Genomic DNA, 27,855 nt, shown 5'->3' with positions numbered 1-27,855 from the left:
TTAATGTTGCCAGAACATTATAAACTAGCTGTTTCTCCATATCAGATGGACACAATATTTTTATATTATATTGTATATTATATATGTATATATGTATATTGTATATTCTCCCCAAATCACTAGATGGCACATTTTAAAAGATTTTTTTTTTTCGATTTTTGAACACCTCATATGAGAGGATAAGAGAGGAATCACTTGACCCTCTGTAAAAAAACATTTCTGTCCTGCATTTGTCTTCCATTGGCACAGTTTTCAGAATGTATTTGAATTGACTTTATAGTATGTTGTGTCTCCATCTCCCCTCCCCCAGAACTTTTCTTGGACTTTAGAACTGCTTTCCATAAGGTGCTCACAGATGTTATGTCTCAGGTCTTTGGAGTATCTAGTGAATTTCACTCCCTGGGTTCTCTCTTTCTAGAAAGCAAGCAGTCTCAAGTATGGGGTGGAGTCACTCCAGGAAGTAGGTAGATGTCCAACAGCTGGAAGAACATTTAACTCCAAATGTTCCCTCATCTAAAGGCACTTCAATTGTCTTCTTTGCTACTGTGAATTTTGCTACAATGAAAATAGGAGTGTAGCTATTTATTTGACCTACTGTTTGTACCTCCTTTGGATATATAATCAGAATTATTTTTACTGGATCATATGCTAGTTCTATGTTTGGTTCAAAAACCTTCACAGTTCTTTTTAATCCTTTCTGTTCACTAGTGCTCTTTGTTGTAGGACATGAAGTGACTTTCTTACCACTTATTTGTGATCTAGGGAGATTGGCATATGTTCAGTCAACTTGGACACCAGAGCTTGGGAATTTAGGATGTAGTCCATGGAATGGAAGATGTTGGAGATGAGATATTCACTGAATAGAAAACCTCTTTCCAAGAGGATTGGACAGGGTAGAGTCCAATGAGATATTCACTGAATAGAAAACCTCTTTCCAAGAGGATTGGACAGGGTAGAGTTAAAACAGGGACAACCTGGGATAGAGAGCTTAGGAAATGTTAAACTTCCACTAAGGCTGCAAGTGGTGCAATGCTTTTTCCCCTTTTAAATGTTTGATGCAGGATAGGATAGAGAGTAGCTCAATTATCAGCAGCATAAGTTGGTCAGGTACCCTAGAAAATCTCTTCTCTAGGCATAAAACATGTCCTTTGTGATTTAACTTTCTCTACCCTGATCCCAGGTGTTGAAGTCCATGGAAGTACTTGCATGACCATAGAAGACTGTAACCTGTCAATCTGCGTTCTGCCCGCCTCTCACATTATAGGAATTTCTGGCTTACTCTGCCATAATTTTCCTGCCTCCCACGTTATGTTCTAATATGTCATTGGTCCATCAGTCAGTCTGTAAGAATTCTCCTCTGTGATTGGTTCCTCTCAGCCCGTGAAATTCCTATGTCTAAGAGAAACCTTGCGCCATGCTTTCTTTCTTTCTTCCCTTTCCCCCATGCAGACGTGAATCGTCTGCACAAAATAAAAGTTCCTTGTGTGAGACCTGTATCTGTGGAGCGTTTCTGGGAGCTAGCAACAAACCATAACTGCGCCTTAATGCCTAACATCTGGTGCCGAAGACTCAGGGATGGGTTTTTCCACTGACTAAGCAGGTGGAATCCCATCCTATAGCAAGCCCCAGTGCCCGTGGATACAGGCTCACCTTCCATTTACCTGGAGGCCCAGTTTTCTGCATACAACACCGGACTCCAGAATTGATGAGTTCCCCTTAGGCAGGCCCTGACCACTTAAACACATCTCAGCCGCCCGTGGCTCCCGCCGTGGTGCCGCTTCCCCCACCCCCGTATCTGAGAAGCAGCCATTCCTGTGGTTCCCTCTGCCTCGGCTGGCAGTTTCCTCCCGCCGCCCTGAGGCTCCCCGCTCGCAGCTTTCGCTGCCCTCCTCGTGGCTTCCTCCCGCTGCCCTGCGGCTTCCTGCTCTTGCTCTTGGCTTCCACCACCTGCCCCGCACGCCGCTGGACTGCCAAGGTGTGGGGGTATCTCCTTGGTCCCCATAGCTGGTCCTAGTTGCTGGGTGGACTCCTGGTTTTTATGGTGCTGAGATTCTTTCTCAGGGTTTGAAGTTCTTTTATTTCCTGCTGCGTCTTGCTCGAAATCCTGATCAGGTCTCCAAACTCTCTTGGCTAATGCCTGGTTAAACATTGTTTTTTTTTTTTTTTTTTTTTTTTGGTGATGACCAAGCCCCTGTTCTAACCTCTCATTGCCTGGCACCATGATCTCGGGACACCAAAATCACTAGCCAGGTGGGTCTCAGCTTACCATGGAATTCAGGACATCCAGCTCAGCAAACTCGCCCCTGAGATGCTTATTGAATCATCTCAAACCCCTTCACCTATTCCCTGAATCAGAGCTAAACTGTCTTTTAGACAGTAAGTCAGAATGGTCTATTTATGACACCCTAAATTCTAGCTTTATACTAGGTAAAATTATATGTCTAATTGTCCTAGTTATAATTATGTACATATGTGGGCAACATGGTGAATGGAAAGGAACTTTTCCCCTTCGTGTTTTTCCTTTCTTTCTTGCTGCTTCTCCTCCCCCTTTTAATCCTTTCTCTTCTAAGTTTAATCCAGCTGATGAGTCATGTCCTTACAGGTCTCCTACTGCAGAAGCTCCTGTTCATTCCTCTCCTTTTCCTCATTCTTTTTCTCCTTCCGCTCCGCCATTCAGCCCACCAAGTCCCCCCACCATGCAGGTCTCGAACACACATTCTAGCTCCTTTACGGGAGGTGGCTGGCGCGGAGGGAGTAAAATCTGAACACATTCTCTTGGCTGATTCCTTATTTTCAAATCTTTTCTTTCTCTCTTAGCTCTCCCTGCAGGTTCAAGAAATTAAAAGGACCTAAGCATCAAGTTTCTGCTAGAACATATTAGCCCCTTTCAGATTCAGATCTCAGTCAAGGGTTACATTGAAATGTAAATGAAGAAAGGTGCAGTAGGAAACCAGTATCAAACCCAAGGGAAAAAAAAAAGTGTAAAAGTGTCCATTTTAAATTTCTCCTGGGCTACAACTCAGAATACTTTTCTCCCTTTCAACTTTTCTCTCCTTCTCATTTTCTCATGCTTTAATTAATAACCATTATCATTTTTCTTCCAGGACTTTGTTTTTCTTAAATGCTGTATTTTTGAGCTTACAATTTTTTATCCAACTCTAGAGTTATTTTTGAGCATCCATTACATTGCAATGGAAATAAATATTACAAGGCCTTTGCTTTTGTGTTAAATATAAGCATGCATAAAAATTAAAATTTTAAAAATGGATCCAAATATTTTTAAGTCACCTGATTTAATGAGGTTCAATTTAAATTGGGTAAACTAATAAAAGTAAAATGTCCTTAAAATTAACTCACAAGTCTCTAGGTGGTCTGACTAATAAAATATTAATGTTTATAAAATGTCTAACATCAATTTTTCTAGGAATTTTCTTCAACAGGAAAGAGATAGCAAATACTGTTGGTACACTTGTCTGATGTCTTGGTTTTTCTACAATAAGCAACATGTATGGGATTACTCAAATGTGTTTGTTAGGGACATCTGATTAATTTATAAAGCTATTCCATGGAGGAACATACTTAAAAACATTATTCTTTGTATATTAAATGTGTTCATATTTTCCAGGTATACAAGCCTTTAAAGCAGAAAATTTATCAAGCTGCTGTTCTCCAAATTAAACTTGTCTGTAATGGTAAACCTATCATTTAATGTTCTATTATAGGACCTGTCATCAATAGGGTTTATATAACCTAACATTAAACACATATAAAGATTGCTGACATAACTCTTTAGATCCACATTTCCATCAGAGAACAGAGCTCCATCTGATCTCAGCTTAATCTTCAAAATCTGTGTTTATATACTCCCTTGCCCCTCACTGAAAAGCCCCACGTTACCTGAGATAAGGCTCTGCCTCACCACCCTGCTACACATTACAATGGCTCCAAAATAAGCCTGACTTTAACTCATTTAAAGTTGTGTTCAAAAGTTTAATGTTTGTTGTAAAGATTACTGTGATCTCAAATGGGAACTCAGCCAAAATTCAAAATCGCTATTGCACAAACTGAATGTTTTACTGTTAATGACTCCATTTTGTATTTTCCTTGTAAACTCTAATTGTTGCCTAATCAATATTTTGCAGAAGTACTGCTTCAAGAGGAAACATCATAAATTAACTTGGAATAGTAAGCCATCACCTATAGAACAGATAATGTAAACCCCAATTAAATAAAAGGGTGTAAATAACTGTAAAGTTATAGACATTAAAGCTAAAGCCCAGTACTCTTACTTTATGACTGGTGAGACTGTCTTGCTTGATGGTTAAGATCAAACTTAGAGATTGAGATTAAATACAGAGGTCAAGAAAAGTCCATATTTGGGTCTTGCCCTCAAATATGAACCCAGGGAACAAGAGGACTTCTCCAAAGAGCTTTGCAACTCTGGGTCACACAACCTCCTGACCAAGGAGATTGATGAGGCCGCTAGAGGAAAAGCCACTCAGTGCATCTGCTGCAGAGGAGGGTCATGGAAAAAAGGGAGGCATCCCTAATGCTTTCAAGGAAAGCCACATCATCAAGAAGACCCTGCCTAACCAAATGGCACTAACGGAGCTAAGAAGCTGCTCTTAGGTTTTCTATGAGTGACCCCTGTGGAAACTCAGCTGACTCTTTAACAGACATGAACAGGGCACTTTGACCAGCTTGATCTTAAACATCTAGCAAATCAGTTAAAACTGAAGTATAGCCATTTTGGGGCATTTAAAAATAATAGTAACTATCAAGAGAAACTGCCAGAGTCAGAAGTTTTTAGTCAGTTTAAGGCCTACAGACACAGGTAGGCTTAATCTATGTTTGCTAGTAACAGAAGTATAGAGCTCTCTACTAAATGTTGTGTTCACATTCCTGATAACCTAGACAATGTTAAAGCTCCCAAATAAAGGCCTGTCCTCTCCAGCCTTTGCTAGGCCTTGTTATGGGAACAACTTCTCAGTTCTTCTATCCCCTGATGAGGAATTATTGACTTCTGTCATCTTTATAATATGCATTAGCATGTTCCAGATTCTGCAACATTTATATTGTATCAATTTCATTTTAGTACTCATGTCTTTTTGTTCTTCTCCCATAGAAGCACCAATCCCCAGATGCCTTTACAGCTTGCTCTCCCCACAACCCGGACTTCTACCTGAACCCTTCAATTGACCTGATTTCTAAAAAGGAACCTCCAAACTGCTTGCCCCACGCTGCCCACTTCCAACTCAAAGAAGTCAGATCGGTCATCACCCCTTTTTCCTACAGCAGTGAAGGAGTTCCTAATATTAGAGGGGTAAATGAAGTCAGAATTGGGGACAGGCAGTTAATGCAGAAATAGGGGATCAATCAAATAGAGAAAATGAAATCCATGAAAATCATCTGCCTTTGGAAGCCTGGGAGGAGAATGAACTTTCTACATCTCACCTGCAAAACCAACCCCAGTCACCTAGGCAGGAAAGAGAGAGAAGGCTTCAAAAAGAACTGGAGAGCAAGATTTTTTTTTTTTTTTTATAAAAAAGGAAATGGGGGAATGTAAGGAATCTGGCTTCCCTCACCACCTGTCAATCTGCGTTCTGCCCGCCTCTCACATTACAGGAATTTCCGGCTTACACTGCCATAATTTTCCTGCCTCCCACATTACGTTCTAATATGTCATTGGTCCATCAGTCAGTCTGTAAGAATTCTCCTCCGTGATTGGTTCTTCTCAGCCTGTGAAATTCCTATGTCTATGAGAAACCTTGCGCCATGCTCTTTCTTTCTTTCTTCCCTTTCCCCCGTGCAGACATGAACCATCTGCACAAAATAAAAGTTCCTTGTGTGAGACCTGTATCTGTGGAGTGTTTCTGGGAGCTAGCGACGAACCATAACTGTGCCTTAATGCCTAACAAAGACCACCACTCTTTTTGTGATCTTGATACTTATAACTTTCTAGATTCTTCCTTTTAAGTACTAGGTAAGTTAAGGTATCTACCACAGCAAAAATAAGAGTTAGGGTGTGTATATATGGTCCCAATTTTTCTCTCCTCTATTGATGATTCTGGTCCAATTACAGAGTACTTTGCCTAAAACTGGACTAATGCCCAAGGCTGCCTCAAGTTTTCTTCCACATTTGGTGGCAGGTATTTTCACTGTTGTGCAATGTAGATAAGTCTATTGACTCATTTATTACTTTGCCAAGAGAGACTTGAAACATAATATGTTTATAGAATGTATTCATGGAAGATGAATGGTCAGCAGCATCTTATTATGTTATAATTCCAATGTTATCCTCCCTCTACTCTGAGTATAAGCCCTTTTTTGTGCTGGAGTTTGACCCCAGGGCCTTGCACATTCTGTACAAACACTGCCAGTGAACCACAGTTCAAACAAGTGCAAACATCTACCTTTAGCTTTGGTTCTATCATACCTTCACATTTAATGTTATTTTTGATGTGGTTGGATTTATATAGGCCTTTCTATTGCTTTCAAAATACAAATAATTTTGTATGCCTATGAATTCATTTATGGATTTCTTTGTGTTATGATATCTTCATCTTTATTATTTCAATTTATATATTAGTGTCAGGAAAGGATAATGAGGTTTTTCCTCTTGTAATTCAAAGTTTCTTGGCTACTTTTATGTATATTTCACAATCTAGATGAATTTTAAAATTTTTACTCTGTTTTCTTCTTTCATTAAAAGTAAGGTATACTATCATTTTGATGGGTAATATTTTAGATTTGGGGAGATTGCTTATCTTTTTAATGACTATTTCTACATTGTACACAAATGGTATGTATAATTGGGCTAAATCATTGAATCATGGTTCCTATTAGACAGGTATTGTCTCTGAAGGCTCTGGAAATCCAAATCCATCCATTTCTCCACTGATTTCTCTAGGCAGTCCCCAACTCACCCTGCCATCCCTGTCCAGTCTCACTGGAGGAAACTTTTCAGAATTCTCAGCCAGCAAGAAGTCCTTAAACTCTGGGCATGTCCAAAGGCTTTGAGGGATGGAAATTATCCATCTCAGTTCAGAAACCAGATGGGGTCTCTCTACCATGGTGTTCTGTCCAACCCTGTGCTACCCTGTCCACCACTCTCCTGAACTGCCCACCATGTGCTTAGTAATGGGGCTGGGTCAATCCCACATGGGAGGCAAGTCTTTGTCATTTTCCATTTGGTACCATCAACTCATGAATAATGGGGTTTGGGCTGTTGTCCCTTTTATGGGCATTGCAGACTCTCATGGCCATAGGAGTTGATGCTATCTAGGTGTGTCCTGCAACCTGGGTCTCCAGTCCCTCTGAACTTTCCAGAGCTCTGTGCCAAGTCCTCATTTGGTGCAGTACCTCCTTTCTTTCCCTCTTCCCTGGAGTAGCTTGGGACAAGTGAGACTTGGAAAGTTTTTCAACACTGCCCCTGGGTTCAGTCCATCACTTCATTTACTAGAGAAAACATGATTTCCACCATGTTAATCTAGAGAATCAGCCTGAGGAAACTGGGAGAAAATATTTACATAATGAGGAAGGAACAAATTTTAACCAAAAACGCATTCTCTGGGAGTCCATTTTTCTTCATCTTTCCCATCAAAGACTTTGGACTTAACCCTATATCTCTCATGTGGGCAAAATTCTATGAGCACAATTCACTGATCTTTCCCTCAGTTTTACATACTAATAATGGATCACATTAGTCTTGAATCTGTTGGCAGCTCTTGAACTGAATCAGAATTGCTTTCTCATAGTTTATATTAGAAAGATATCCAATATACTAAAGCAGGAAAGATATCCAATATACTAAAGGAGACCTAAAAAAGAAGAAGAGACTCATTCTCTAGAATATTACATTGTCTATTGAACTACCCTCTTAGCATTTCTATAGCATGCATCAACATACACAGGTGAAACTTTAGGTAAAACTTTTATCAGAAGATTGATGTGATTCTTTACTTTTATTTCATTTTGCTTCATGTGGCCACTCATATAGAAGCAATAATAGTATGCTGTTATGTGCATTGACCCTTTCTACCAAATAAATCTGCCAGATTCTTCCCAATGAAGTTCATAGATTTCTCTTTATCATTATCTCCTCAGAATTTTTCTAAATAATCTGTATAAACCACCATATTTTGTACAAAAACTTTCTTTTTTTTTTTTACTTTTTCTATATTTGTCACTTGCTTTGGAGAACAAAAACACTCATTTTGGTTTATTAGACATATAGGCTTTCACACTTGAGGTTTGAAGCAAACCATAGTTTTATACATTTTCATTTTATTCTACCTCAAGTTCAAAGGCATACCCATTCTAACCTCCCTGCATTTTCAGCAAAAGAAACAGTTTAAAAAGCCTTTTTCTCAGTGCATTAAAATTCTAAAATATAGTTCAGAAATGATAAGTGAAATATATCAAAGAAAACACAAGACTCAGAAATTGGAGCGCTTTATATTCTGTTCAATGGATGTATCTCAGCAATGTCATAAAAAAAGCTTCAACCCCAAGTTGATTTATAATTTTACACAACTGAATGTATTTACTTTCTCTAACATGAAAAGTTATCGGCTGTTGTAATGTATAAAAGGTACCATTTTCACATGTGTGGTAAAATATATCATTTGATTAATTTGATTGTATTGCCTTCTTAACATATTTCCATTACACTTAGCAACATTAACATTCAATAACTGCTCTAAAAATTTAATTCGCACTTTATTTTTAACTTTATGTTCTTTTCTATTAATTATAGGCCAGGTAGAATTGCAAAAAATCCAGGCATAGCATTATTTGGATGTTTAACAAAATGTCTCAGAGATAAAAATCTATTACCACTCTCAATAGATTATTTGGGGTATACACAAAATATAAAAAAAATCTCTTTTAGTGATGTATATATATTTACAATAATCAAAATGGATTCTTGTTACTACTTATAACAAAATGCAAAAACTGCTTAAAATATTTTAATTCAAATTCATCAGTGAACATTTTATTAATTTTCTACCTCATTACTATTCAAGAGTTTTTTTTTTTCTTGGACCAGTGGCACTGGCATCACTAAAGAGCTTGCTACATATTCAGAAACCCAGATCTCATCCCAGGACGACTGAATCTGTCTATGAACTAGCAACACATCCAATCAATGTTTGTGCTAATTATCATTTAGGAAGTAATCTTCTAACTCACTATAACTTTCTCATCTGAGAAATACACATAACTCATTTTATAAAATATGAATATAGCCCCCAAATGTATTCTTATGTTTATCTTAGTTTTACATTTTATTTCACAAAAGTGTAGCATATACACTTTTTTTGAACTTATGTCATCATCGTTTCTCAGAGTTATATAGTACATTAGACGTGCATGCTTTGTTAAAAATTATCTTACTGAATAATTTAAGTTCCTCAACTTTGTGAAAGCCCATTCTTCTACTTCTCATTGGGTCAAATTAAAAACTCTGTCAATGATCATATGGTCAATGTGCCATTTATATACTTATTCTTATTTCAGGAACCATTGACATTCAAGGATGTGGCCATTGATTTCTCTCAAGAGGAATGGGAATGCCTGGACCCTGTTCAGCAGAATTTATACACAATGTGATTTTGGAGAACTACAGAAACATGATTGTTCTTTGTGAATGTAACTTCCCTTCAGAATTCATAATTTGCTATCAATATTGAATGTTTTTCCTTTGCACAATATTTCTTGGTAGCTTCTACTGTGCATGAATGAGCATCAGATACTTTCATGGAAATTGGGAACTGGTTGATGTAGGCAAGAAAATATTAATTGTATTTCTTTTAATGTTCAACCTTATTCTTTCTTGATATGATGATACACCCCTCACTTCAGATTTGTAACAGAAATTCAACAGTATAAAATATTGTGACCTATACCATAAAGTCCAATGTATTTCCTTTGATTTGTTCCCTTTAGTGTTAATAGTTGGAAGTTGGGCTCAAAATTTGCAGATTGAAATGCTTCTTATATATTCTAATGGATCTGTCAGGAAACAATATTTGAGAAATAGTTTTCTAGAATCTGGTATTACTGTAATGAACAAAGAACTTGAACATAAACATAAATAATCCCAGGGAGGATTCCCAAGAGTTATTCTATTTTACAGCAAACAATCCTCATTATCTCCAAGCCATCCCTAGTCAACTTTCTGGACCAAAAAGCCATGTCTAAATGAGACAGGAGAGAGTAGCTGGTTTAGTCAGCTTTATTTCTACTGTGACCAAAAGACCTGACATGATAATTTTAAGGAGGAAAATTTTATCTGAGCCTCATAGTGTCAGAGGTCTCAGTCAATAAACAGCCAGTTCCATTCCTTGGAAGTTGACATGAGGCCAAATATCATGCTGGAAGGGTTTGGTGAAGGGATATGTCTCACATGATGATCAAAAAACTGAGAGATAGAGACTCCATAGACCAGATACAGATACAAAATACATACCATAGAGGTGTGCCTCCAATGATCCACTCCTCTAGCCACACCCTAGTAGACTACAGCTAGCTACAACTCAGTTAATTCTATCAAAGGATTAATTCACTGATTGGGTTAATGTTGTTGTACTCAATCATTTCACCCCTAAACCTTTCGTATTGTCTCACACATGAGCTTTCAGGGGATTCTTTATATCCAAACCATAAGAGTAACCATATGGACAGGTGGGTAGAGATGAAGAAAATTAAAGATTACTGATGATAGGCCCAAGTGTCAAGGAGGAAACCATATATTAAAATGTTTATTGAGAAGCTCTTATTCAACATAAATGAATATTCAGAAACCTAGTTTATTTATCTTACAGTCATATAAGGGCATGCTCTTCCCTAGTTTACCATGGTTTCAAACTCTTTTAGGCTCCTTTTTCCCTTTAGTGATCCCACAGTATATTCAAAGTAACAGCCACAATACTCTCCTTTGCCTGTTAGGGTCTGCATGGTCTGACATCTCTTTATTGATTTTTAAGGTCTCTAGAAAACCTGTTCACATTTGTGAATGCCTCTAGGTTAAACCATTACAAGGTATTAATATCCTAAACTAATTTCTCTAATATGATTTAAATATTTATTCATTCAAATTATCTCCTCAGGGCTATTTCTGAGGGATTTTACTGGGTTTTCTGTTAATATTCTCTGCTGTGTAATGAATGTTCCTTACTCACAATGCCTGTTCTTTGTGAGTGTATACTCATGGCTGAAAATTATTATTATAAAGAAGGATTTTTAAGATAACATGGTTATTGATAATTTTATGGATTAATTTTTTATCAGTCTTGTGCCCACTTGTGTGTTCTATTGTTTAGAATAGGTTCTATATTCTGGAGTAGGTTTCCTCTCATCATGAATAATGTTTTTATTTTTGTAATCTACATATTATGCTTGAATGTTATTTGTCTGTATTTCACATTTCGGAACCATGTAAGTTGAGATATGCATGAATTTTTTGCCTACAGTCAATTAAATTACATGTTTCACCTGCTTTTATAAATATTACCCCTTTTATGACTGTATATTGTGACTTGTTTACTTCATGTAGGTATTTGAGTAATTTATCTAAATAAATATGTGTAGATGTATATACATGTTCTGGGGTTTGAATTCAGGGGTGCTATAATAGTGAGTTACATCCTAGCTTCTTTTTATTTTTATTTTGAAATAGGTTCTTACTAAGGTGTTCGAACTGGCTTCAAATTTGCAATTATTCTTCCTCAATCTTCTTAGCAGCTAGAAGTACTGGCATGCTTATCAACTATTTATTGACAAAAGTGTTCTTTTGTCTAGGATAGAGACTTTACATTTAAAGATGTTTTTAAATATTTTTACAATTCTGTTTATCTTTAATGTGTTTTTAAAATTTAAATTCATTCAGACCACATAAAATTAAGCTTACTATTTTAATGTTTTAAGTAAGTGCTCATTAGTCTCCCATCACAAACACCATCCTTTCTGTTCAATGGGTTTGACTCCTTTAGATGTCTCATATAAGTAGAATCACACAAGATTTGTCTTTCAGAATGGTTATTTCAGGAAGCGTAATGTCTTCAAGATGAATTCATAGTATAGATGTTATATAATTTCTCGTATTTGTAAAGTTGAAAAATATTCTGTAGTTTTTTTCCAAAATGCCTTCATGCACACATATGAAAGAACATTTTTTTTGCTTCCCCTGTTGGTCCTATTGAATAATTTAATGTTTACATATGTGTAACTATGTCTTGATTCATCAATATGTGAGGATTTACTCTGTTCTGTTCCATATCTCTACTTGTCTAAGTTCATGTCAGCATTAATATGTTGAATACTGCAACTTTTGTTATGTTCTAAAAATCAAAAAGCATTATTCAAATTTGTCTCCATTTTAAATATTTTTGAATAATTTATAAGTACATGGAATTCCACAGGATTTTTAAAATATCCTTTCTTTGTAAAATTAACACTGTGATTTTGATAGATACTACGTGGAGTGTCTAGATCATTTGGGTATTATAGATAACCTCTAATTTTTTCTTTCATTTATTGAACAACACCATGTTTAAGAGTGTACCATTGCCACATATTTTTGGAGATTTGAATGTCACTTCCACTTTTGATTTCTAATTCACTATAATGTGTTCAGAAAGTCATTTAAATATTGTCATTTCTTACGCTATTTTCTGCTTTTTAGCTGGTCAATAGAGAATATTTCATGAGCTATTGAGAAGATTGAGTCTGTAAGTCTAATTGATTTATAATAGTTTGTGAAGACTTCTAGTCCCTGTTTACCGTTCTGACTGATTTTATTTTCTGTTACATTTATTGGGGATTGATGTCTCCAAATATTACTGTGTTACTATTTCTATCAATTCTTTCAGTGTTGCCTTTCTATATTTGGAAGTATTACTGAGTTACACATGTATTTACTTATGATAGTAATGTTTTAGAGAGTGGTCTCTTCTATCTTAAAATAATATTCTAGTTTGTCTCTTTTCAAAATGATTCTACTTAAAAACTATTTTATCTTACACAATTTTTTGCTTAATTGTTTTATAGAACATAATTATTGCCATGTCTTATTTAATTTTTTATCTTTGCATATGATATCGTTTTCACTTTTAGTAAAGTGACTATAGATTTAAATAAAAACTCATGTAGATAGTCTACAGAAATTTTTAGATTTAATCTTGTCAGTCTGATTGCATTTAATAATCCATTTATACTTAAATAAATTACTGAAAATAAAGAATTTATTACTGTTACTTTGTAAGTTGTTTTTTCTTTTTTATGATCGTTTTCTGTACTTTTTGAATTGCTTTAATATTTGGTCCATAGACTTTTTTAGTGACATGCTTTGATATCTCACTTTATTGTAATCATATATTTTATAATTATTATGTCATTAACTTTGGACTACATAAAACACTTTAAGCTTAAATGACATTATATAGTAAATTAACTCAAATTCCATATAAAAGTTGACACCTTTGCATGTCCTCTCAGTGATGTCTTTGATATCCCAGCTATTTTCAAATTGTATACCAGTTAACAGGTTTATGGTAATTCTAAATTTTTATCTTTCAAATTCTATAGCAAAATTTTTTTATGTACCATCATTAGAGTATTGTCAAATTTGTATTTGTGAATATATGTGGTTTTGACTAAAAATTTTGAGATTTTAAAATGATTTGTCCTGTGCAGCTTTATTTTATTTTCAATTGAAAGAATTCTCTATGGTATGTTTTGGAGGACCGATCCAGAAGTGAGAAACTTTTTCAGCATTTGTGTATCATTACATGCTTTCATTTTCTTTACTTTCAAAAAGTTGAGGTTTTGGACATAGTATTCATGGTTATTAGTTTATTTTTTCTTTCATTCATTTGACTATATGTTCTAATTCTTTTCTGGGAGTCTTCTGGTAAAACTATCAATTAATAATTATATAGAAGTATCCTTGTAAGTGGTACATCTCCTATCTTTTGGTCCTTTCAAAAAATTCTGTGGGTTTTGTAACTTTGGTTATGATGTGCTTTCTTTTGAATCTTTTTGTGTTTATCCTAGTTGGAAATGATTGTGCTTCTTAAAGTTTGATATCTTTTCTTTTTCAATTGCCAATTTCTCAGACCTTACATATTAAGGAATATTTCAAGTACAACATTTCAATTGATTTCTGTTAGTAACTTTTTTTCTCTCAATTTTATTAATTTTAATTCTTGATCAGTACATTAAACATCAATGAAATGGTTATTTAGTCTTCTTAATAAGCTCAAACTTTCACATTCCTATGGTCTTTTCCTAATTGTTTTATATTATTTCCTTTATCAAGCCAAATTTTCCTTTTTGCTTTCTGGCTGCTGTTTCCATTGAAATATTTCTACTTAAAAAACAGTTTACAGTAGATGATTATAGTTTCAAAATGTTCAAATATTACTAAATAAATGAAAAATAGACAAGGTAAAAAGACACGTGTGTAAAATCCAGATAATTGGGAGACTGAGGCAGAGGGACTGCAAGTGTGAGATGAATTTCTTAATGACACTCTGTCTCAAAAATAAACCATATAGAAAGGGACTGGGGGAACATGCTTATAGCTCAGTGGTAGAGCACTTGCCTAGCATGCATGATGTACTGAGTTCAATCCTTAGAACCCCATAAAAATAAAATAAAGGTATTGTGTCCATGTTCAACTAAAACGAAAACTTTTTTTAAATGACAAAAAGGGACTGGGGAAGTAACTCGGTGGAAAATTGATCCAGTATTCATTTCCAATTACCCTCCCCCCATAAAAGAACATAAGAGGAAACAATAAGGCAAAAAGTCTATTGTTACATCACTTGACTCACATGTGAAATCTGAACAAGTTTAACTTAGGAGCTGTGATTTTGGGTATGTTAGGGGTTATGTCAACCAAACTGCAAATTTATACATTTTTTTTTCTTTTTTGATTCATCGGACACAAATGGGGTAAACTTTTATTCCTCTGGTTGTACGCAAAATAGAGTAACACCATTCGTGTAATCATACATGTACATAGGGTAATGATGTTTGTCTCATTCCATTATGTTTCCTCCGCCCCCTCACTACCACTCATTTTCCTCTACAAAATTCATCCTTCTGCTATTCTTCCTTTACTACCTCCAACCCATTATGTATCATCAACCACTTATCAGAGAAATCATTTGGTCTTTGGATTTTTGGGATTGGCTTATTTACCTAGCATGATATTCTCTAACTCATCCATTTACCTGTGATTGCCATAATTCTTTTTTATGGCTGAATAATATTCCATTATGTATATATACCACAGATTCTTTATCCATTCATCTATTAAAAGGCATCTCGTTTGCTTCCAGAATATAGCTATTATGAGTTGAGCTGCTATAAACATTGATGTGGTTGCATCAATGCAGTATGCTGATTTTAAGTCCTTTGGGTATAAACTGAGGAGTGAGATAGCTGGGACAAATGGTGGTTCCAAGTTTTCTAAGGAATCTCTATCCTGCTTTGCAGAGTGGATGCACAAATTTGCAATAACACCAGCAATGTATGAGTGTACCATTTCCCCCACATCCTCCCCAACAGCTATTATAGCATGTATTTTTTTTTTTTTTTTTTTGCCTGTTTTCTTAATAACAGTCTTTCTAATTTGGGGTGAGATAAAATCTCAGGGTAGTTTTGATTTGCATTTCTCTTATTACTAGAGATGTTGAATGAACATTTTTTCATGTATCTGTTGGTTTCTTGTAGATCTTCTGTGAAGTGTCTGCTCATTTCCTTAGCCCATTTATTGACTGGGTTATTTGTATTCTCGGCATAAAGTTTTCTGAGTTCTTTACAAATTCTGGAGATTAGTTCTCTATCTGAAGTGCATGTGGCAAAGATTTTTTTCCCATTCTGTACACTCCTTTTTCACATTGTTGATTGTCTCCTTTGCTGAGAAAAACATATTAGTTTGAATCTATCCCATTTAATGATTCTTGCTTTTATTTCTTGTGCTTGGGAAGTCTTGTTAAGGAAGTCTGGTCCCAAGTCAACATGATGAAGATTTGGGCCTAACTTTTCTTCTATTTGTTGCAGGGTCTCTGATCTCATTCCTAGATCCTTGATCCATTTTGAGTTGAGTTTTGTAAAGAATGATAGGGGTTTAATTTTATTTTGCCATATATGAATTTCCAGTATTCCCAGCACTATTTGTTGAAGAGTTTATCTTTTCCCCATTGTGTCATATGTCTCTAGAAATCTGTTGATATCTTCAAGATTTTCTATTTTGTTGGAGTATATATTTTCAAAATAACTTCTAATTATGTTTTGTTTTTCAGTAGTGTCTGTCATGATATTTACTTTTTCATCATAAATTTTAGTAATTTGAGTTTTCTGTTTCTCTTCTTTAGTTTGGCTAAGGGTTTATCAATTTTTTTTATTTTTTCACAGAACCAACTTTTCGCTTTGTCAATTTTTCAAATTGTTTCTTGTGTTTCAATTTCATTGATTTTGGCCCTGATTTTTATTTTGTCCTGTCTTCTACTATTTTTGGTATTGATCTGCTGTTCTTTCTTTTCAAGGCTTTGAACTGTAATGTGAGGTCATTTATTTGTTGAATTTCTCTTCTTTTATTGAGTGTGCTCCCTGCAATGCCATTAGTACTTCTTTCATGGTGTCTCAGAGATTTTGATACGTTGTATCATTGATCTTGTTTACCTCTAAGAATTTTGTTATCTCCTCCCTGATGTCTTCTGCTATCCATGCATTGTTCAGTAATGTATTATTTAGTCTTCTGGTGTTGAGTAGTTTTTTTTTTTTTTTTTGGTCATTTATTTCTAATTTCATTCCAATACGATCTGATAATATACAAGGTAGTATCTCTATTTTTTTGTAATTGCTAAGAGCAGGTTTGTGACATAACATATGATCTATTTAGAGAAGTATCCATGTGCTACTGAGAAGAAAGTATATTTGCTTGTTGATGGATGCAATATTCTACATATGTCTGTTAAATCTAAACTAATGATTATAATATCGAGTTCTATGGTTTCTTTGTTCAGTTTTTGTTTGGAAGGTCTATCCAGTTGTGAGAGAGTTCTGTTAAAGTCACCCTGTATTATTGTGTTGTGATGTATAAATAGATCCTGGAATTGAGAAGGATTTGCTTGATGTACATGGATGCACCACTGTTCAGGGCATAAATATTTATGATAATTATGTTTTCCTGATTTATGCTTTCCTTAAGTTGTATGAAATGTCCTTCTTTTTCTCTTCTAAGTTTGGCTTAAAATTCACTATATCTGATATAAGGATAGAAACCCCTCCTTTTTTACTGAATAGATGTTCATTTTTTTTCCCCATCCTTTCACTTTTAGTCTGTGGGTGTCTTTTTCTATGAGATGAGTCTCTTGAAGGCAGCATGTTGTTGGGTCCTTTTTGTAAAATCCAATTTGCCAGTCTGTGTCTTTTGATTTATGAGTTTAGGTCATTAACATTATGAGTTATTATTGACACATGGTTTGTATTCCTGGTCATTTTTATTTTTATTTTTTTGTGGTGCTGGGGATTGAACCCAGGGCCTTCTGCATGTGATGCAAGCAGTCTGCCAACTGAGTTATACCCCAGTCCTTAATTTTGATTTTTAACTTGACTTGGTTTCTCATTTGACTGACTTTTCTTATGGGGTATTTCCTTTCTTTGCTGATTTACATTGTTATTTTTCATTTTTTCCTCATGGAATATTTTGCTGTGAATGTTCTGTAGTACAGTCTTTGTATTTGTAAATTCTTGTTCCTTTTGTTTATTATCGAAAGATTTTATTTCATCATCAAATTTGAAGGTATGTTTTCTGAGTATAAGATTCTTGGTTTGCAAATATTTTCTTTCAGAGCTTGAAATATGTTGTTTCAGGCCCTTGTAGTTTTTAGGGACTGAGCTGAGAAATCTTCTGATATCCATTTTGATCTCTCCCTATAAGTAATCTGATGCTTTTCTCTCACAGACTTTAAATTCTATCTTTATTTTGTATGTATCAAAAGAAATTGGTTGTTAGCATGAGAAAAGGGAGAAATAGCCTACATGAAAACAGATAAGAGGAAAATAGAGTGAGAAAAATAATAAAAATAGAAAGTTAAGAATAATAGTAATAATAGTACTAAAAAAAATTCTATGATAAAACTATAATATACTATTCAAACTTCCCTGTCTTCAGTAGCCTGATGCATGATAGGTACTTGACAATGGGGTGTCCCAGGATGGGATCTTCCCCAAATAAAGTTGGCAGCATCCAGGTCGGGAATTATCCATGATAGCAGGCAGAGGCATTCCCACGTGTTGGTAGATGGGGATCCACAGCTTTGCGCTGAAACTGAACAGGGCATGGCACTGGATATCTGAGGTCTGGGGCTGGTCGGTACTGGAGATTCATAGCGCAGTGTCTGGGCCTGCAAATTTATATCTTGATAGGTGAAAATCACATTTTCTGTACCAGATGGTGGGCGTAGTATATTATATTATTCTTTTTATTTTGTATTGAGAATTGAGTCCGGTGGATTTTACAACTGGCCAATATCACCAGCACTTTTAAACACTTTTTGTTTTTTTTTACTTAGTGTCTTGCTAAATTACTGACACTGGTCTTGAACAGGCAGGCACTCCTGTCTCAGACTCCTGTGTCACTAGGATTGTGATTGGGTGTCCTCATGTCTGGATAGTATATTGTATTAATGAATGCTACTAGATGTATGTAAATGTATGTAACGTATGTAAAGTTTACTAAAAATAAACGCTAATTATGTGAAACAATGCATGTATTAATAAGTTAGATTTAGTCATTTTTATGCTTTAAAACATCATGAAGTACATAAAAGTTGTTATTGTAATCAATTAATAAATAACAAAATGTATGAACATTAAAAAGTGAGTACTTTTTGTTGTTCTCTATGGTCTGACTTCATTCAGGTAGTACTGACATGAGCTGTCAGACTCTTGTTGCCTCTCCAAACTGTTTCTATGCTTTTTAGGCAGTGTAATGGTCTTCAAGTAATTTAGAGATTATTATTCCCATAAATAATATTTTCACTATTCTCCTTTTTGTAATCATGTGGAAATTAAGACAGTCATAGAAAAGATAAGGAAATATGATAGTAAATGCAGATTTCTGTGACTTGTAAATACTTAAAAATTATATGATATGGTATTTTTTCATGTTCCAGACATATCCAGTCAACAACATATCCAGTCAACAACATATTCGCACAGTGGTTTTGGTTTAAGTTGACTTGAATATACAAATGGTACAATCTAATGGCTAATTTTAGTAGTAAGAGAATCATGGAGGCATTAATTGTGTGTGTGTGTGTGTGACACAGAGAGAAGGAATGTGTTTGTTTCTTCTCTTTAGAAAAAATGAGTTTTTTACCAAAAGAAAATTTCAATATTCCTCATGAATTACAAGTAAACTAGAAAGATCAAACGTCTGAAAATATCTAATTTAGGACTGAATTTTTTTTTTCCAAAATAGTGTGATTCCTTCTTAAAAATCTCCCCATGTAAATTCCATTTTTTTCTGCTTTCTTGTTATTCATGCAAAACAATGTATGACTTACAATTTGAAGTTTATGAAGCATTGCTATATGATCCATGTAGAAATTTTTAAGAATAGTATTAATGACATTTAGTGGTATTTAGTAATGAGTTTAAAGATATAGTTTCTCATTGAGCATGTTAACATATATCTATTTTTAAAAAATAATCCTCCATTATTTCTTTCTGAATTGCAGAACACTAAGTCATGTGAGATTTATCATTTCAAGTTATGCCACATCATTAACTGTAGTGAATTCACTGAACCACTTTATTCAGGTGAAACCTAGGTAGACTTCCTACATCTGAGGTTGTTTTGATGTTTTTATGAAATAAAGATCACAAAAAATGATGGGTTATAATAGATACTCTTAACAGGTAGAAAAAATGGCTTTATAAGACAATGAGTTCATACCTCCATTCAGAAGAATAAAACATCCTGAGAGAAAGAAATAACATTAATTCTGCATAAGAAGCAAGGAACTTTTTCAATGCTGCACAAGTGACTGAATTTAAAATGTTTTTAACTTTTGTTTGTTAATTATCTTCCATTTCTCATCCAATCTTTAATTTTTAGCTACATAAACATTGTAGCTGTTCTTCTTTTTTTTCTTTTCTTTCTTTTTTTTATAGTAAACAAATGGGATACATGTTGTTTCTCTGTTTGTACATGGAGTAATAATACCATTTGTGCAATCATAAATTTACATAGGGTAATGTTGTTTGATTCATTCTGTTATTTTTCCCTTCCCCCTACCCCTCCCACCACTCCCACCCCTCTTTTCCCTCTATACAGTCCTTTCTTCCTCCATTCTTGCCCCCATATTCCTAACCCTAACTCTAACCCTAACACTAACCCCTCCCTCCCCCCATTATGTGTCATCATCCACTTATTAGCGATATCATTCGTCCTTTGGTTTTTTGAGATTGGCTTATCTCACTTAGCATGATATTCTCCAATTTCATCCATTTGCCTGCAAATGCCATCATTTTATCATTCTTTATGGCTGAGTAATATTCCATTGTATATATAGATCACAGTTTCTTTATCCATTCATCAATTGAAGGGCATCTAGGTTGGTTCCACAATCTGGTTATTGTGAATTGAGCAGCTATGAACATTGATGTGGTTGTATCTCTGTAGTATGCTGATTTTAAGTCCTTTGGGTATAGGCCAAGGAGTGGGATAGCTGGTTCAAATGGTGGTTCCATTCCAAGTTTTCTAAGGAATCTCCACACTGCCTTCCAGAGTGGCTGCACTAATTTGCAGCCACACCAGCAATGTATGAGTGTACCTTTCTCCCCACATCCTCGCCAACACCTGTTGTTGCTTGTATTCTTGATAATCGCCATTCTAATTGGGGTGAGATGGACTCTAAGGGTGGTTTTGATTTGCATTTCTCTTATTACTAGAGATGTTGAACATTTTTCCATATATTTGTTGATTGTGTAGCTGTTCTTTTTAATGGCCAGTGTTGTAGCTTTATCTTTCTCACTTTTTTCCTTAATTCATGTCATCTTACAGAAATTTTATGTTATTTTTGATGTGTAGTTCATACTTTTTCCTAATGGAAGTATACTGTATTTGTGGAAGTATATATTGTATTTTGTTGTTTTGTGAGGTAGTTCCTTAATTTTTAATTATGTTTAACAACATGGAAACATAAATTTTATGAGATTTAGAGTGACCTTTCAACATGTGTATATGTTACATAAACAAACCAGTAATTAGCATATCTTTCACCTTGTATCTTTATTGCTGTGATGAGAACATAAAGAATCTTTTATTCCAGTTATCTTGGAGTACAGCACATTGTTAACAGCTATAGGCATCCTACTATGTTCTAGAACCATAGAACTTCTTTTTTTCCTATGTATATGAACACCTCTCGATTTCACTTCTCCACTCCCCACACATGGATAACCTTTACTCATTGATTGTATTTCTTCTGTGAATTGTCTGTTTAGTTCCTTAGCCCATTTTTTGATAGGGTGAGTTGTTTTAATAGTGTTAAGTTTTCTGGGTTCTTTATATATCCTGGAGATGAATGCTCTATCTGAAGTGCATGTAGTACAGATTTTCTCCAATTCTGGAGACTCTGTGTTCATTTAATTGTTTCCTTTGCTGAGGAGTTTCAGTTTGATTCCATCCTATTTATTGATTCTTGATTTTTGTTTCTAAGCCCATATGGTGAAGATTTGGGCCTCGTGGTTCTTCTGTTAGGCACAGGTTCTCTGTTCTAGTACCTAAGTCCTTGATCCACTTTGAGTTTGTTACAGAGTGAGAGACAGGTATTTAATTTCATTTTGTTACGTGTGGATTTGTGATTTTAACAGCACCATTTTTTTTAAGAGGTTACTGTGTTGGAGTGGCGAGCACCCCACCAGAGTAGGTTCTGCTCAGAAGGTGTGAGCCACTTGAGAAAAATGAAAGAGTCTGAAATAATCAATGAAATTTTAAAGACAAAGACAAAGCCTGAATTTACTATGGGGAACACCTGATGGGTCTTCCAGTTCCAGTTCTGGAACTGAACAACTTAAAAAAGTCTCAGTGCTTTATTGAAGGGGGAGTAAGTCAAATGCAGTATAAAGTTTCAATGGAAGGAGTTTTGTTTCCATGCTTGTTTACTGGCATGGCAGAGGTCTTACAATAAACAAGTTGATTGGTATTTGACAACCTACACCCATCTCAGGAAGGTTGTGCTTGAACTTGAGTTGTGATCTAAGACAGTGTGGCACTTGAATCAGGCATTCTCCAACTAGGGGATTCTGACTGGGAATTCCTAAACCAGGATTTTCTTCTTAATGCCTCTAACATCACTCAATTCACACAGATGGTTCATGGATTGCTCTCAGCACGTTACCTTTTCTCTAATGTAGGTTTCTAGTGCCTTTATCTACTATGAGATAACTGTATTTATATGAGTTCGTATCTGTGTCTTCCATTCTGTATCATTGGTTTACATGTGTATTTTGTGTCAATACCATCCCACTTTTGTTATTATGGCTCTGTAGTAAAATTTAAGCCTGGTATTGTGATGCCTCCTGGTTCATTTTACTTGCTTAGAATTTCTTTGTATATTTTGGGTCTATTTTTGTTAATTGAATGCTGTGATTGCTTTTTCTATGCAGAATGTCATTGGGTTTTAAATAGGGATTGTATTAAATATATATGATGCTTTTGGTATATGGCCATTTTGACAATGTTGATTATGACTATCCAAGAACCTAGGAAATCTTTCCATCTTTGAAGATTTTCTTCAATTTCTTTCTTTAGTTTCTGTACTTTTCATTGTAGAGGTTTTTCACCTCTTCTGTTAGATTGATTTCCATGTATTTTGTTTTGTTTTTGAAGGTATTGTGAATGGGGTATTTTCAAAATTTCCCTTTCAGTGGATTCATAATGAATATATAGAAATGTATTTGATTAATGGATATTAATTTATATCATGCTACTTTGCTGAATTTATTTATTAGTTTTAGAAATTTTCTGTTGGAAATTTTTGGATCTTCTAAATATAGAATCATGTCATTGGCAAATAGTGATCATTTGAGTCCTTCTTTTTGTCTTCCTATTCCTTTAATAACATTCTTTTGTCTGCTCTGGTTAGAATTACAAGGATGATGTTGAATAAATGTGGTGAACCAGGACATCTTTGTCTTGTTCTAGGTTTAGAGAAAATGTTTTCTAATTTTTCTCCATTTAGAATTTTTTTGGCCTAGAGTTTAGCATATATAACTTTTACAATGTTGAGGTATACTCCTGGTATCCCTAGTTTTTCCAGTGTTTTAAGCAGGAAGGGGCTTTTTGTGCATTTATTCAGATAATTATGATTCTTTTCACTAAGGCTATTTTTGTGAGGAATTACACTGATTTTCATATATTGACTCTTTCATCCCTGGGATGAACCCCAATTGGTCACAGTGAGCTACCTTTTTAATATGGTTTTTTAATGTGATTTCCCAACATTTTGTTGAGAATTTTTGCATCTATGTTTATCAGGGATGTTGTTTTGAAGTTTTCTTTCCTTGAAGTGATACTAGCTTCATAGAATGAGTTTGGAATGGTTGCCTCCTATTCTATTTCATGGAATAATTTGAGAAGTATTGGCATAATTTATTCTTCCAATTTATTCTTGGCTGAGAATGCGTGTGGTCCTGAGTTTTTCTTATTTGGTAGACTAAACTTGGCTGGATACTTAATATAGTATATTAAAAATTCCATAACTATGGAAGCAGTGTCTATCATGGAATATCTTGCACTCTTATATGTTTACCTTCAAACCAGATTATAACATGTCATGATTTTATATCTAAATATCCTGTAGGAGATAAAGGAGGGTCTATATCCAGGGGCTTAAGAGGCATCCCTCTGGGAGGATGTCATGACTTTCCATTAATTAAATAAGCATTGCCATGAGGTGTTTTAACTGTAGGAACTCTATTTTCTTTATTTCTTCTTTTCCTGTTAATCATTCCTGATAGGGTTGGAGTTATTTACCTGAGTACTTTAGGTCATCTGAGAGTAGTCAACAGGGGATCGGCGGCTAGAATCTGTTTTTGTATTTTCTCATATCATTCTTGGTTACTCAGAGTTTCATTGCAAATGACTAAATCTAAAATCACTGTTTCATTAGAAGTCTGGTTTTTATGTTTTAACCCTGGTTCTGTTAAGACCCCTGTTTTCAGGGAAAGCACATAAAATATTAATAGTAAACCTACACATATTAAGCAAGCAAGGAAGGAAAGTCTGCAACCAAATTCCTAACGCAATGAGACTTTGCAAACATCTTTATTGCTCAGCAGAATCCTTGTCAAGCACTGAGGGGAATTGCAGGCAGTATAACAGAAAACCCAATATGGGTGAATCCTGAATTTCAAAAGCAGAACATTTTAAAAAATAACCAAAGATGTGATGGTAGTTACTGACCACAAAAAAATATATACTAAAGCACTTCCAAAATACAATTTTTTTTTTTTTTTTTTGGAACTGGCTATATCCACCATAAACATGCTGTATACTTAATGTCTCTGATTTCATTCTTTAATTTTGAGTTCTTTCAAACAGGTGTTCTTCTATTATTCCTTACCCTACAAAGCACAATCAAAAAATTCCCAGAATCATAGCAAAGATGAGAACACCATATCCTTCACCCAAATTTATACAGCATGGCTTTAGAACATCCATCAAATCAACAGAAGTCTGTAAAACTGCTGTATTCAAATTGTGTCTAGACTTCCAATAAGACAGGGAATCCAGATTTTAAATACTCACTGTGCCTCTTGAATGACATCAGCAGAAACTAAGATATATATTCAGCACCAAGTCACTCAATTTATTAAAAATTATTATCTTCCCAATTCACAGCACAACAGACTGAGAAAATGCAGTGTCAAAAGCAGCTCTCTTTTGTCATCACCTCTCAGTTTCCCAGCTGACATTGAGGTTGACATGGAACAGGCCCAGGTGTACAAGTCCAGTTCATTCGCAGAGAGAGTCTAAGAGTATGCCTCAGAAGTCTACTACTTCCCAAACACTACTGCAGTTGTCATTTTGAATTTCATGCCATTAAATACAGGTGAGCATTTTTCTTATTCAAAAACTTGCAGATTAAATCCCACTTCAGCATTTTCACGATTATGACATAACCTACCAGTTCCTGGTAGTTGTCTAATCACCAGGAATGCCTACTCTTAAGCAATCCAGGTCACAGGGGAAGCACTGCTGATTCCTACCACAGCATCATGGGGAAAACTCATTCAAATGAACTTTCACTTAAAAGTACTATTTATCCAATCATGTTCTATTCGCTTGATTTAACAGAGGAGAAAATGTTGAGAAATTGGAGGGTTGGCAGTATCTGAAGAGGCTGAGTATGGTAGGTGATTGGATTCTCTTCCAGTCTGACTCTGTGAAATGCTTTCCAGTAAAACCATTTCAAGGCAAAGCCAAAGAGTTTCTAATGAATTTTTAATTTCATATATGAAAACAATCCTGCCAGAAACCTTAGTTGCCTGTCAAGACCCACAGTCTTCAAGGGAGGGTGTCATGAGAGAAATATTTATCTCTGTCTATATAAGGAGAAAAACAGTTGTAGCTGAACACTAAGGAGACAATTTTCCTAGTGGTCCATGGTGGCCTGGGGCAGGAGGAGAGGCAGGCACATGTGGGAAACATTATATGCTCAGGTCATTATTATATAAGGAGATTTTTGGGTTCACTCAAACCTGAACCCCATACCTTTACAACCACAATCAATTATTTTTTGTCCCATTCTGCCTCTGCCTCCTGGACTTTTCCTTTGAAAAACTTTAACCAGCAGGTATCTGGACAAAATGAATGGCCCAGTGTAGGTGCTGGATCTTCCCAATCATTTCAGGTAAGGGAGAGGCTGAGGAAGGAGGTTCTCCAGGGCAAAGCCAGTTTCCCTATATTAGGGAAGGCCTAAGCAACTTAGCAAGATCCTGCCCATAAATATAAATATTTAAAGGGAAGAGGTGATGACTCATTGGATCTGTGATCCAGGTATAAGATGTGCTGGCAGAATAAGAAAATAAAGTGACACCAAATTTTTAAATTTCCTATGGTTCTGTCTGCAGCACAGCCTCTCAAGAATCATTGCACTGAGATTAGGTCTACAAAGTTACTTCCATTGAACTGTCCATCATTCACTTCCATTCAAAATCCTCCAACCTGGTTTTGATCCTTCTCAAAGAAATTCTTAACTTGGTTAATAGTGCTTCTGTGAAATGAGAGCAAAACACAGGTCGGTTAAGATATTTAAAGTTGAAAGGGCTGGCATCCAGCAACTTGGGATTTAAAGGCAAGAAGAATCCAGGTTCAGGTAGGAGATTGCACTTTGTTTCTCTCCACAGGGGGTGTATCTGGGCTTTGGGCAACATGGGTTTTCATGAGTGGCTTCCCTGATATCCTGGTTGCACTGCAGATACTTCCTGATGTCACAGAAAAGTGGAATGACAGCATAATGATATCACAATTCCAAAGGCAACCAGAGATGCTTCTGGTCCTGGCCACATTGAACCAAGATTCAAGTCAAGCTGTGGCTCAGCTGTGATGGTAAGAGGGAAGAGGAAGGGGACGATCACCCTGAGCCTCTTGTTTTCAAGAAGTGTGATCCTAACTTTTTCTCCCAGGAGAAGAGGAGACAGGGTGTGTTGGGGGACAGCCCCGGGGGCCTGTGGTTGATCCAGCTCCTTCCAGGACAAGGGACCCGGCTGAAGCCTAACAGTCTGCAGTATCCACCAGGCACACTAGGTGGCGCTGTCTACATTTGACCACTCCAGACATCGTGGCCTCCTGGCAACCCTGATCTGGCTGCTGTCAATTAACCCCCACCAAGACTACTGGACCCTGGAGGGACCGGGAGTTGTGGGAGGGTGTGTGGATCACCCAGCTTAGCATGAGCCCCAGCGGCATTGCCCTTCAAATCTGTTCCTCCTGGTCTGGGCTCTCCCAGGATTTTTCCCAGCTAGGAAACTGACCTAGAGCCTTACCAGTAGCATGGAATGATGACTATTGGCAACTGAAGGCTAGGGAGCCTCCAGTGCAGCTCAGTGGGTTAGGTGATGATTGAATTGGAAAACATCTACAAACTCTTGTGGGGTATGCATCATTTCCTTGAATATCCAAACAGATTTGAGCTGAAACCTGTGAAGTTTGTCATCTAAGTATTGTGGGTGGCTACCATTCACAAGGATCTTTGCATTCACTTTGTATCCTATCAACCTTGATCATATAAAGTTACTAATTATATGTATATGTGTTATTCATGAATGTAAATTATATGGCAATTACTTTAAAATTTCCTTTAATCTTTCTGCTTTCTGGTTTTATCAGCAGTCAGTTTGAGCTTTGAACTGGAAATTAATTACCTAAGACAGCAACTTTCAACACAAAATGTGTCACAAGTGCAATAAAGGTTCTCTAACATTCACATTAAATATTAAAAAGAATTGGTGAAATCAATTGTAATAACCCTATATATGCAAAATATTATTATGTAACCAATATAAAATCACTAATGGAATATAAATATTTTGGAGGTTTACCGTCAAAACTCACTCTATTTTAAGCCTCCAACACACTTCAGTTCACAGCAGCTGGACACAGCTTGCAAAGTTATGGCTCCCCTGACTTTAAGGAGAAGGTAGCTATGAATCCCTCCTTTTCATAACAAAGTTGAGGGAGTACACTTCTTTACTCTTCGTTGTCCCCAGTGCCAGCCCAGGAGAGATGCTGCCTTGAGAGGGAGCAGGGGGCTCCCACCAGGA

The sequence above is a fragment of the Sciurus vulgaris genome (genome assembly GCF_902686455.1).
Source record: "Sciurus vulgaris genome assembly, chromosome: 4".
NCBI lineage: Eukaryota > Metazoa > Chordata > Mammalia > Rodentia > Sciuridae > Sciurus > Sciurus vulgaris.
Note: the sequence above shows the minus strand (reverse complement) of the source record.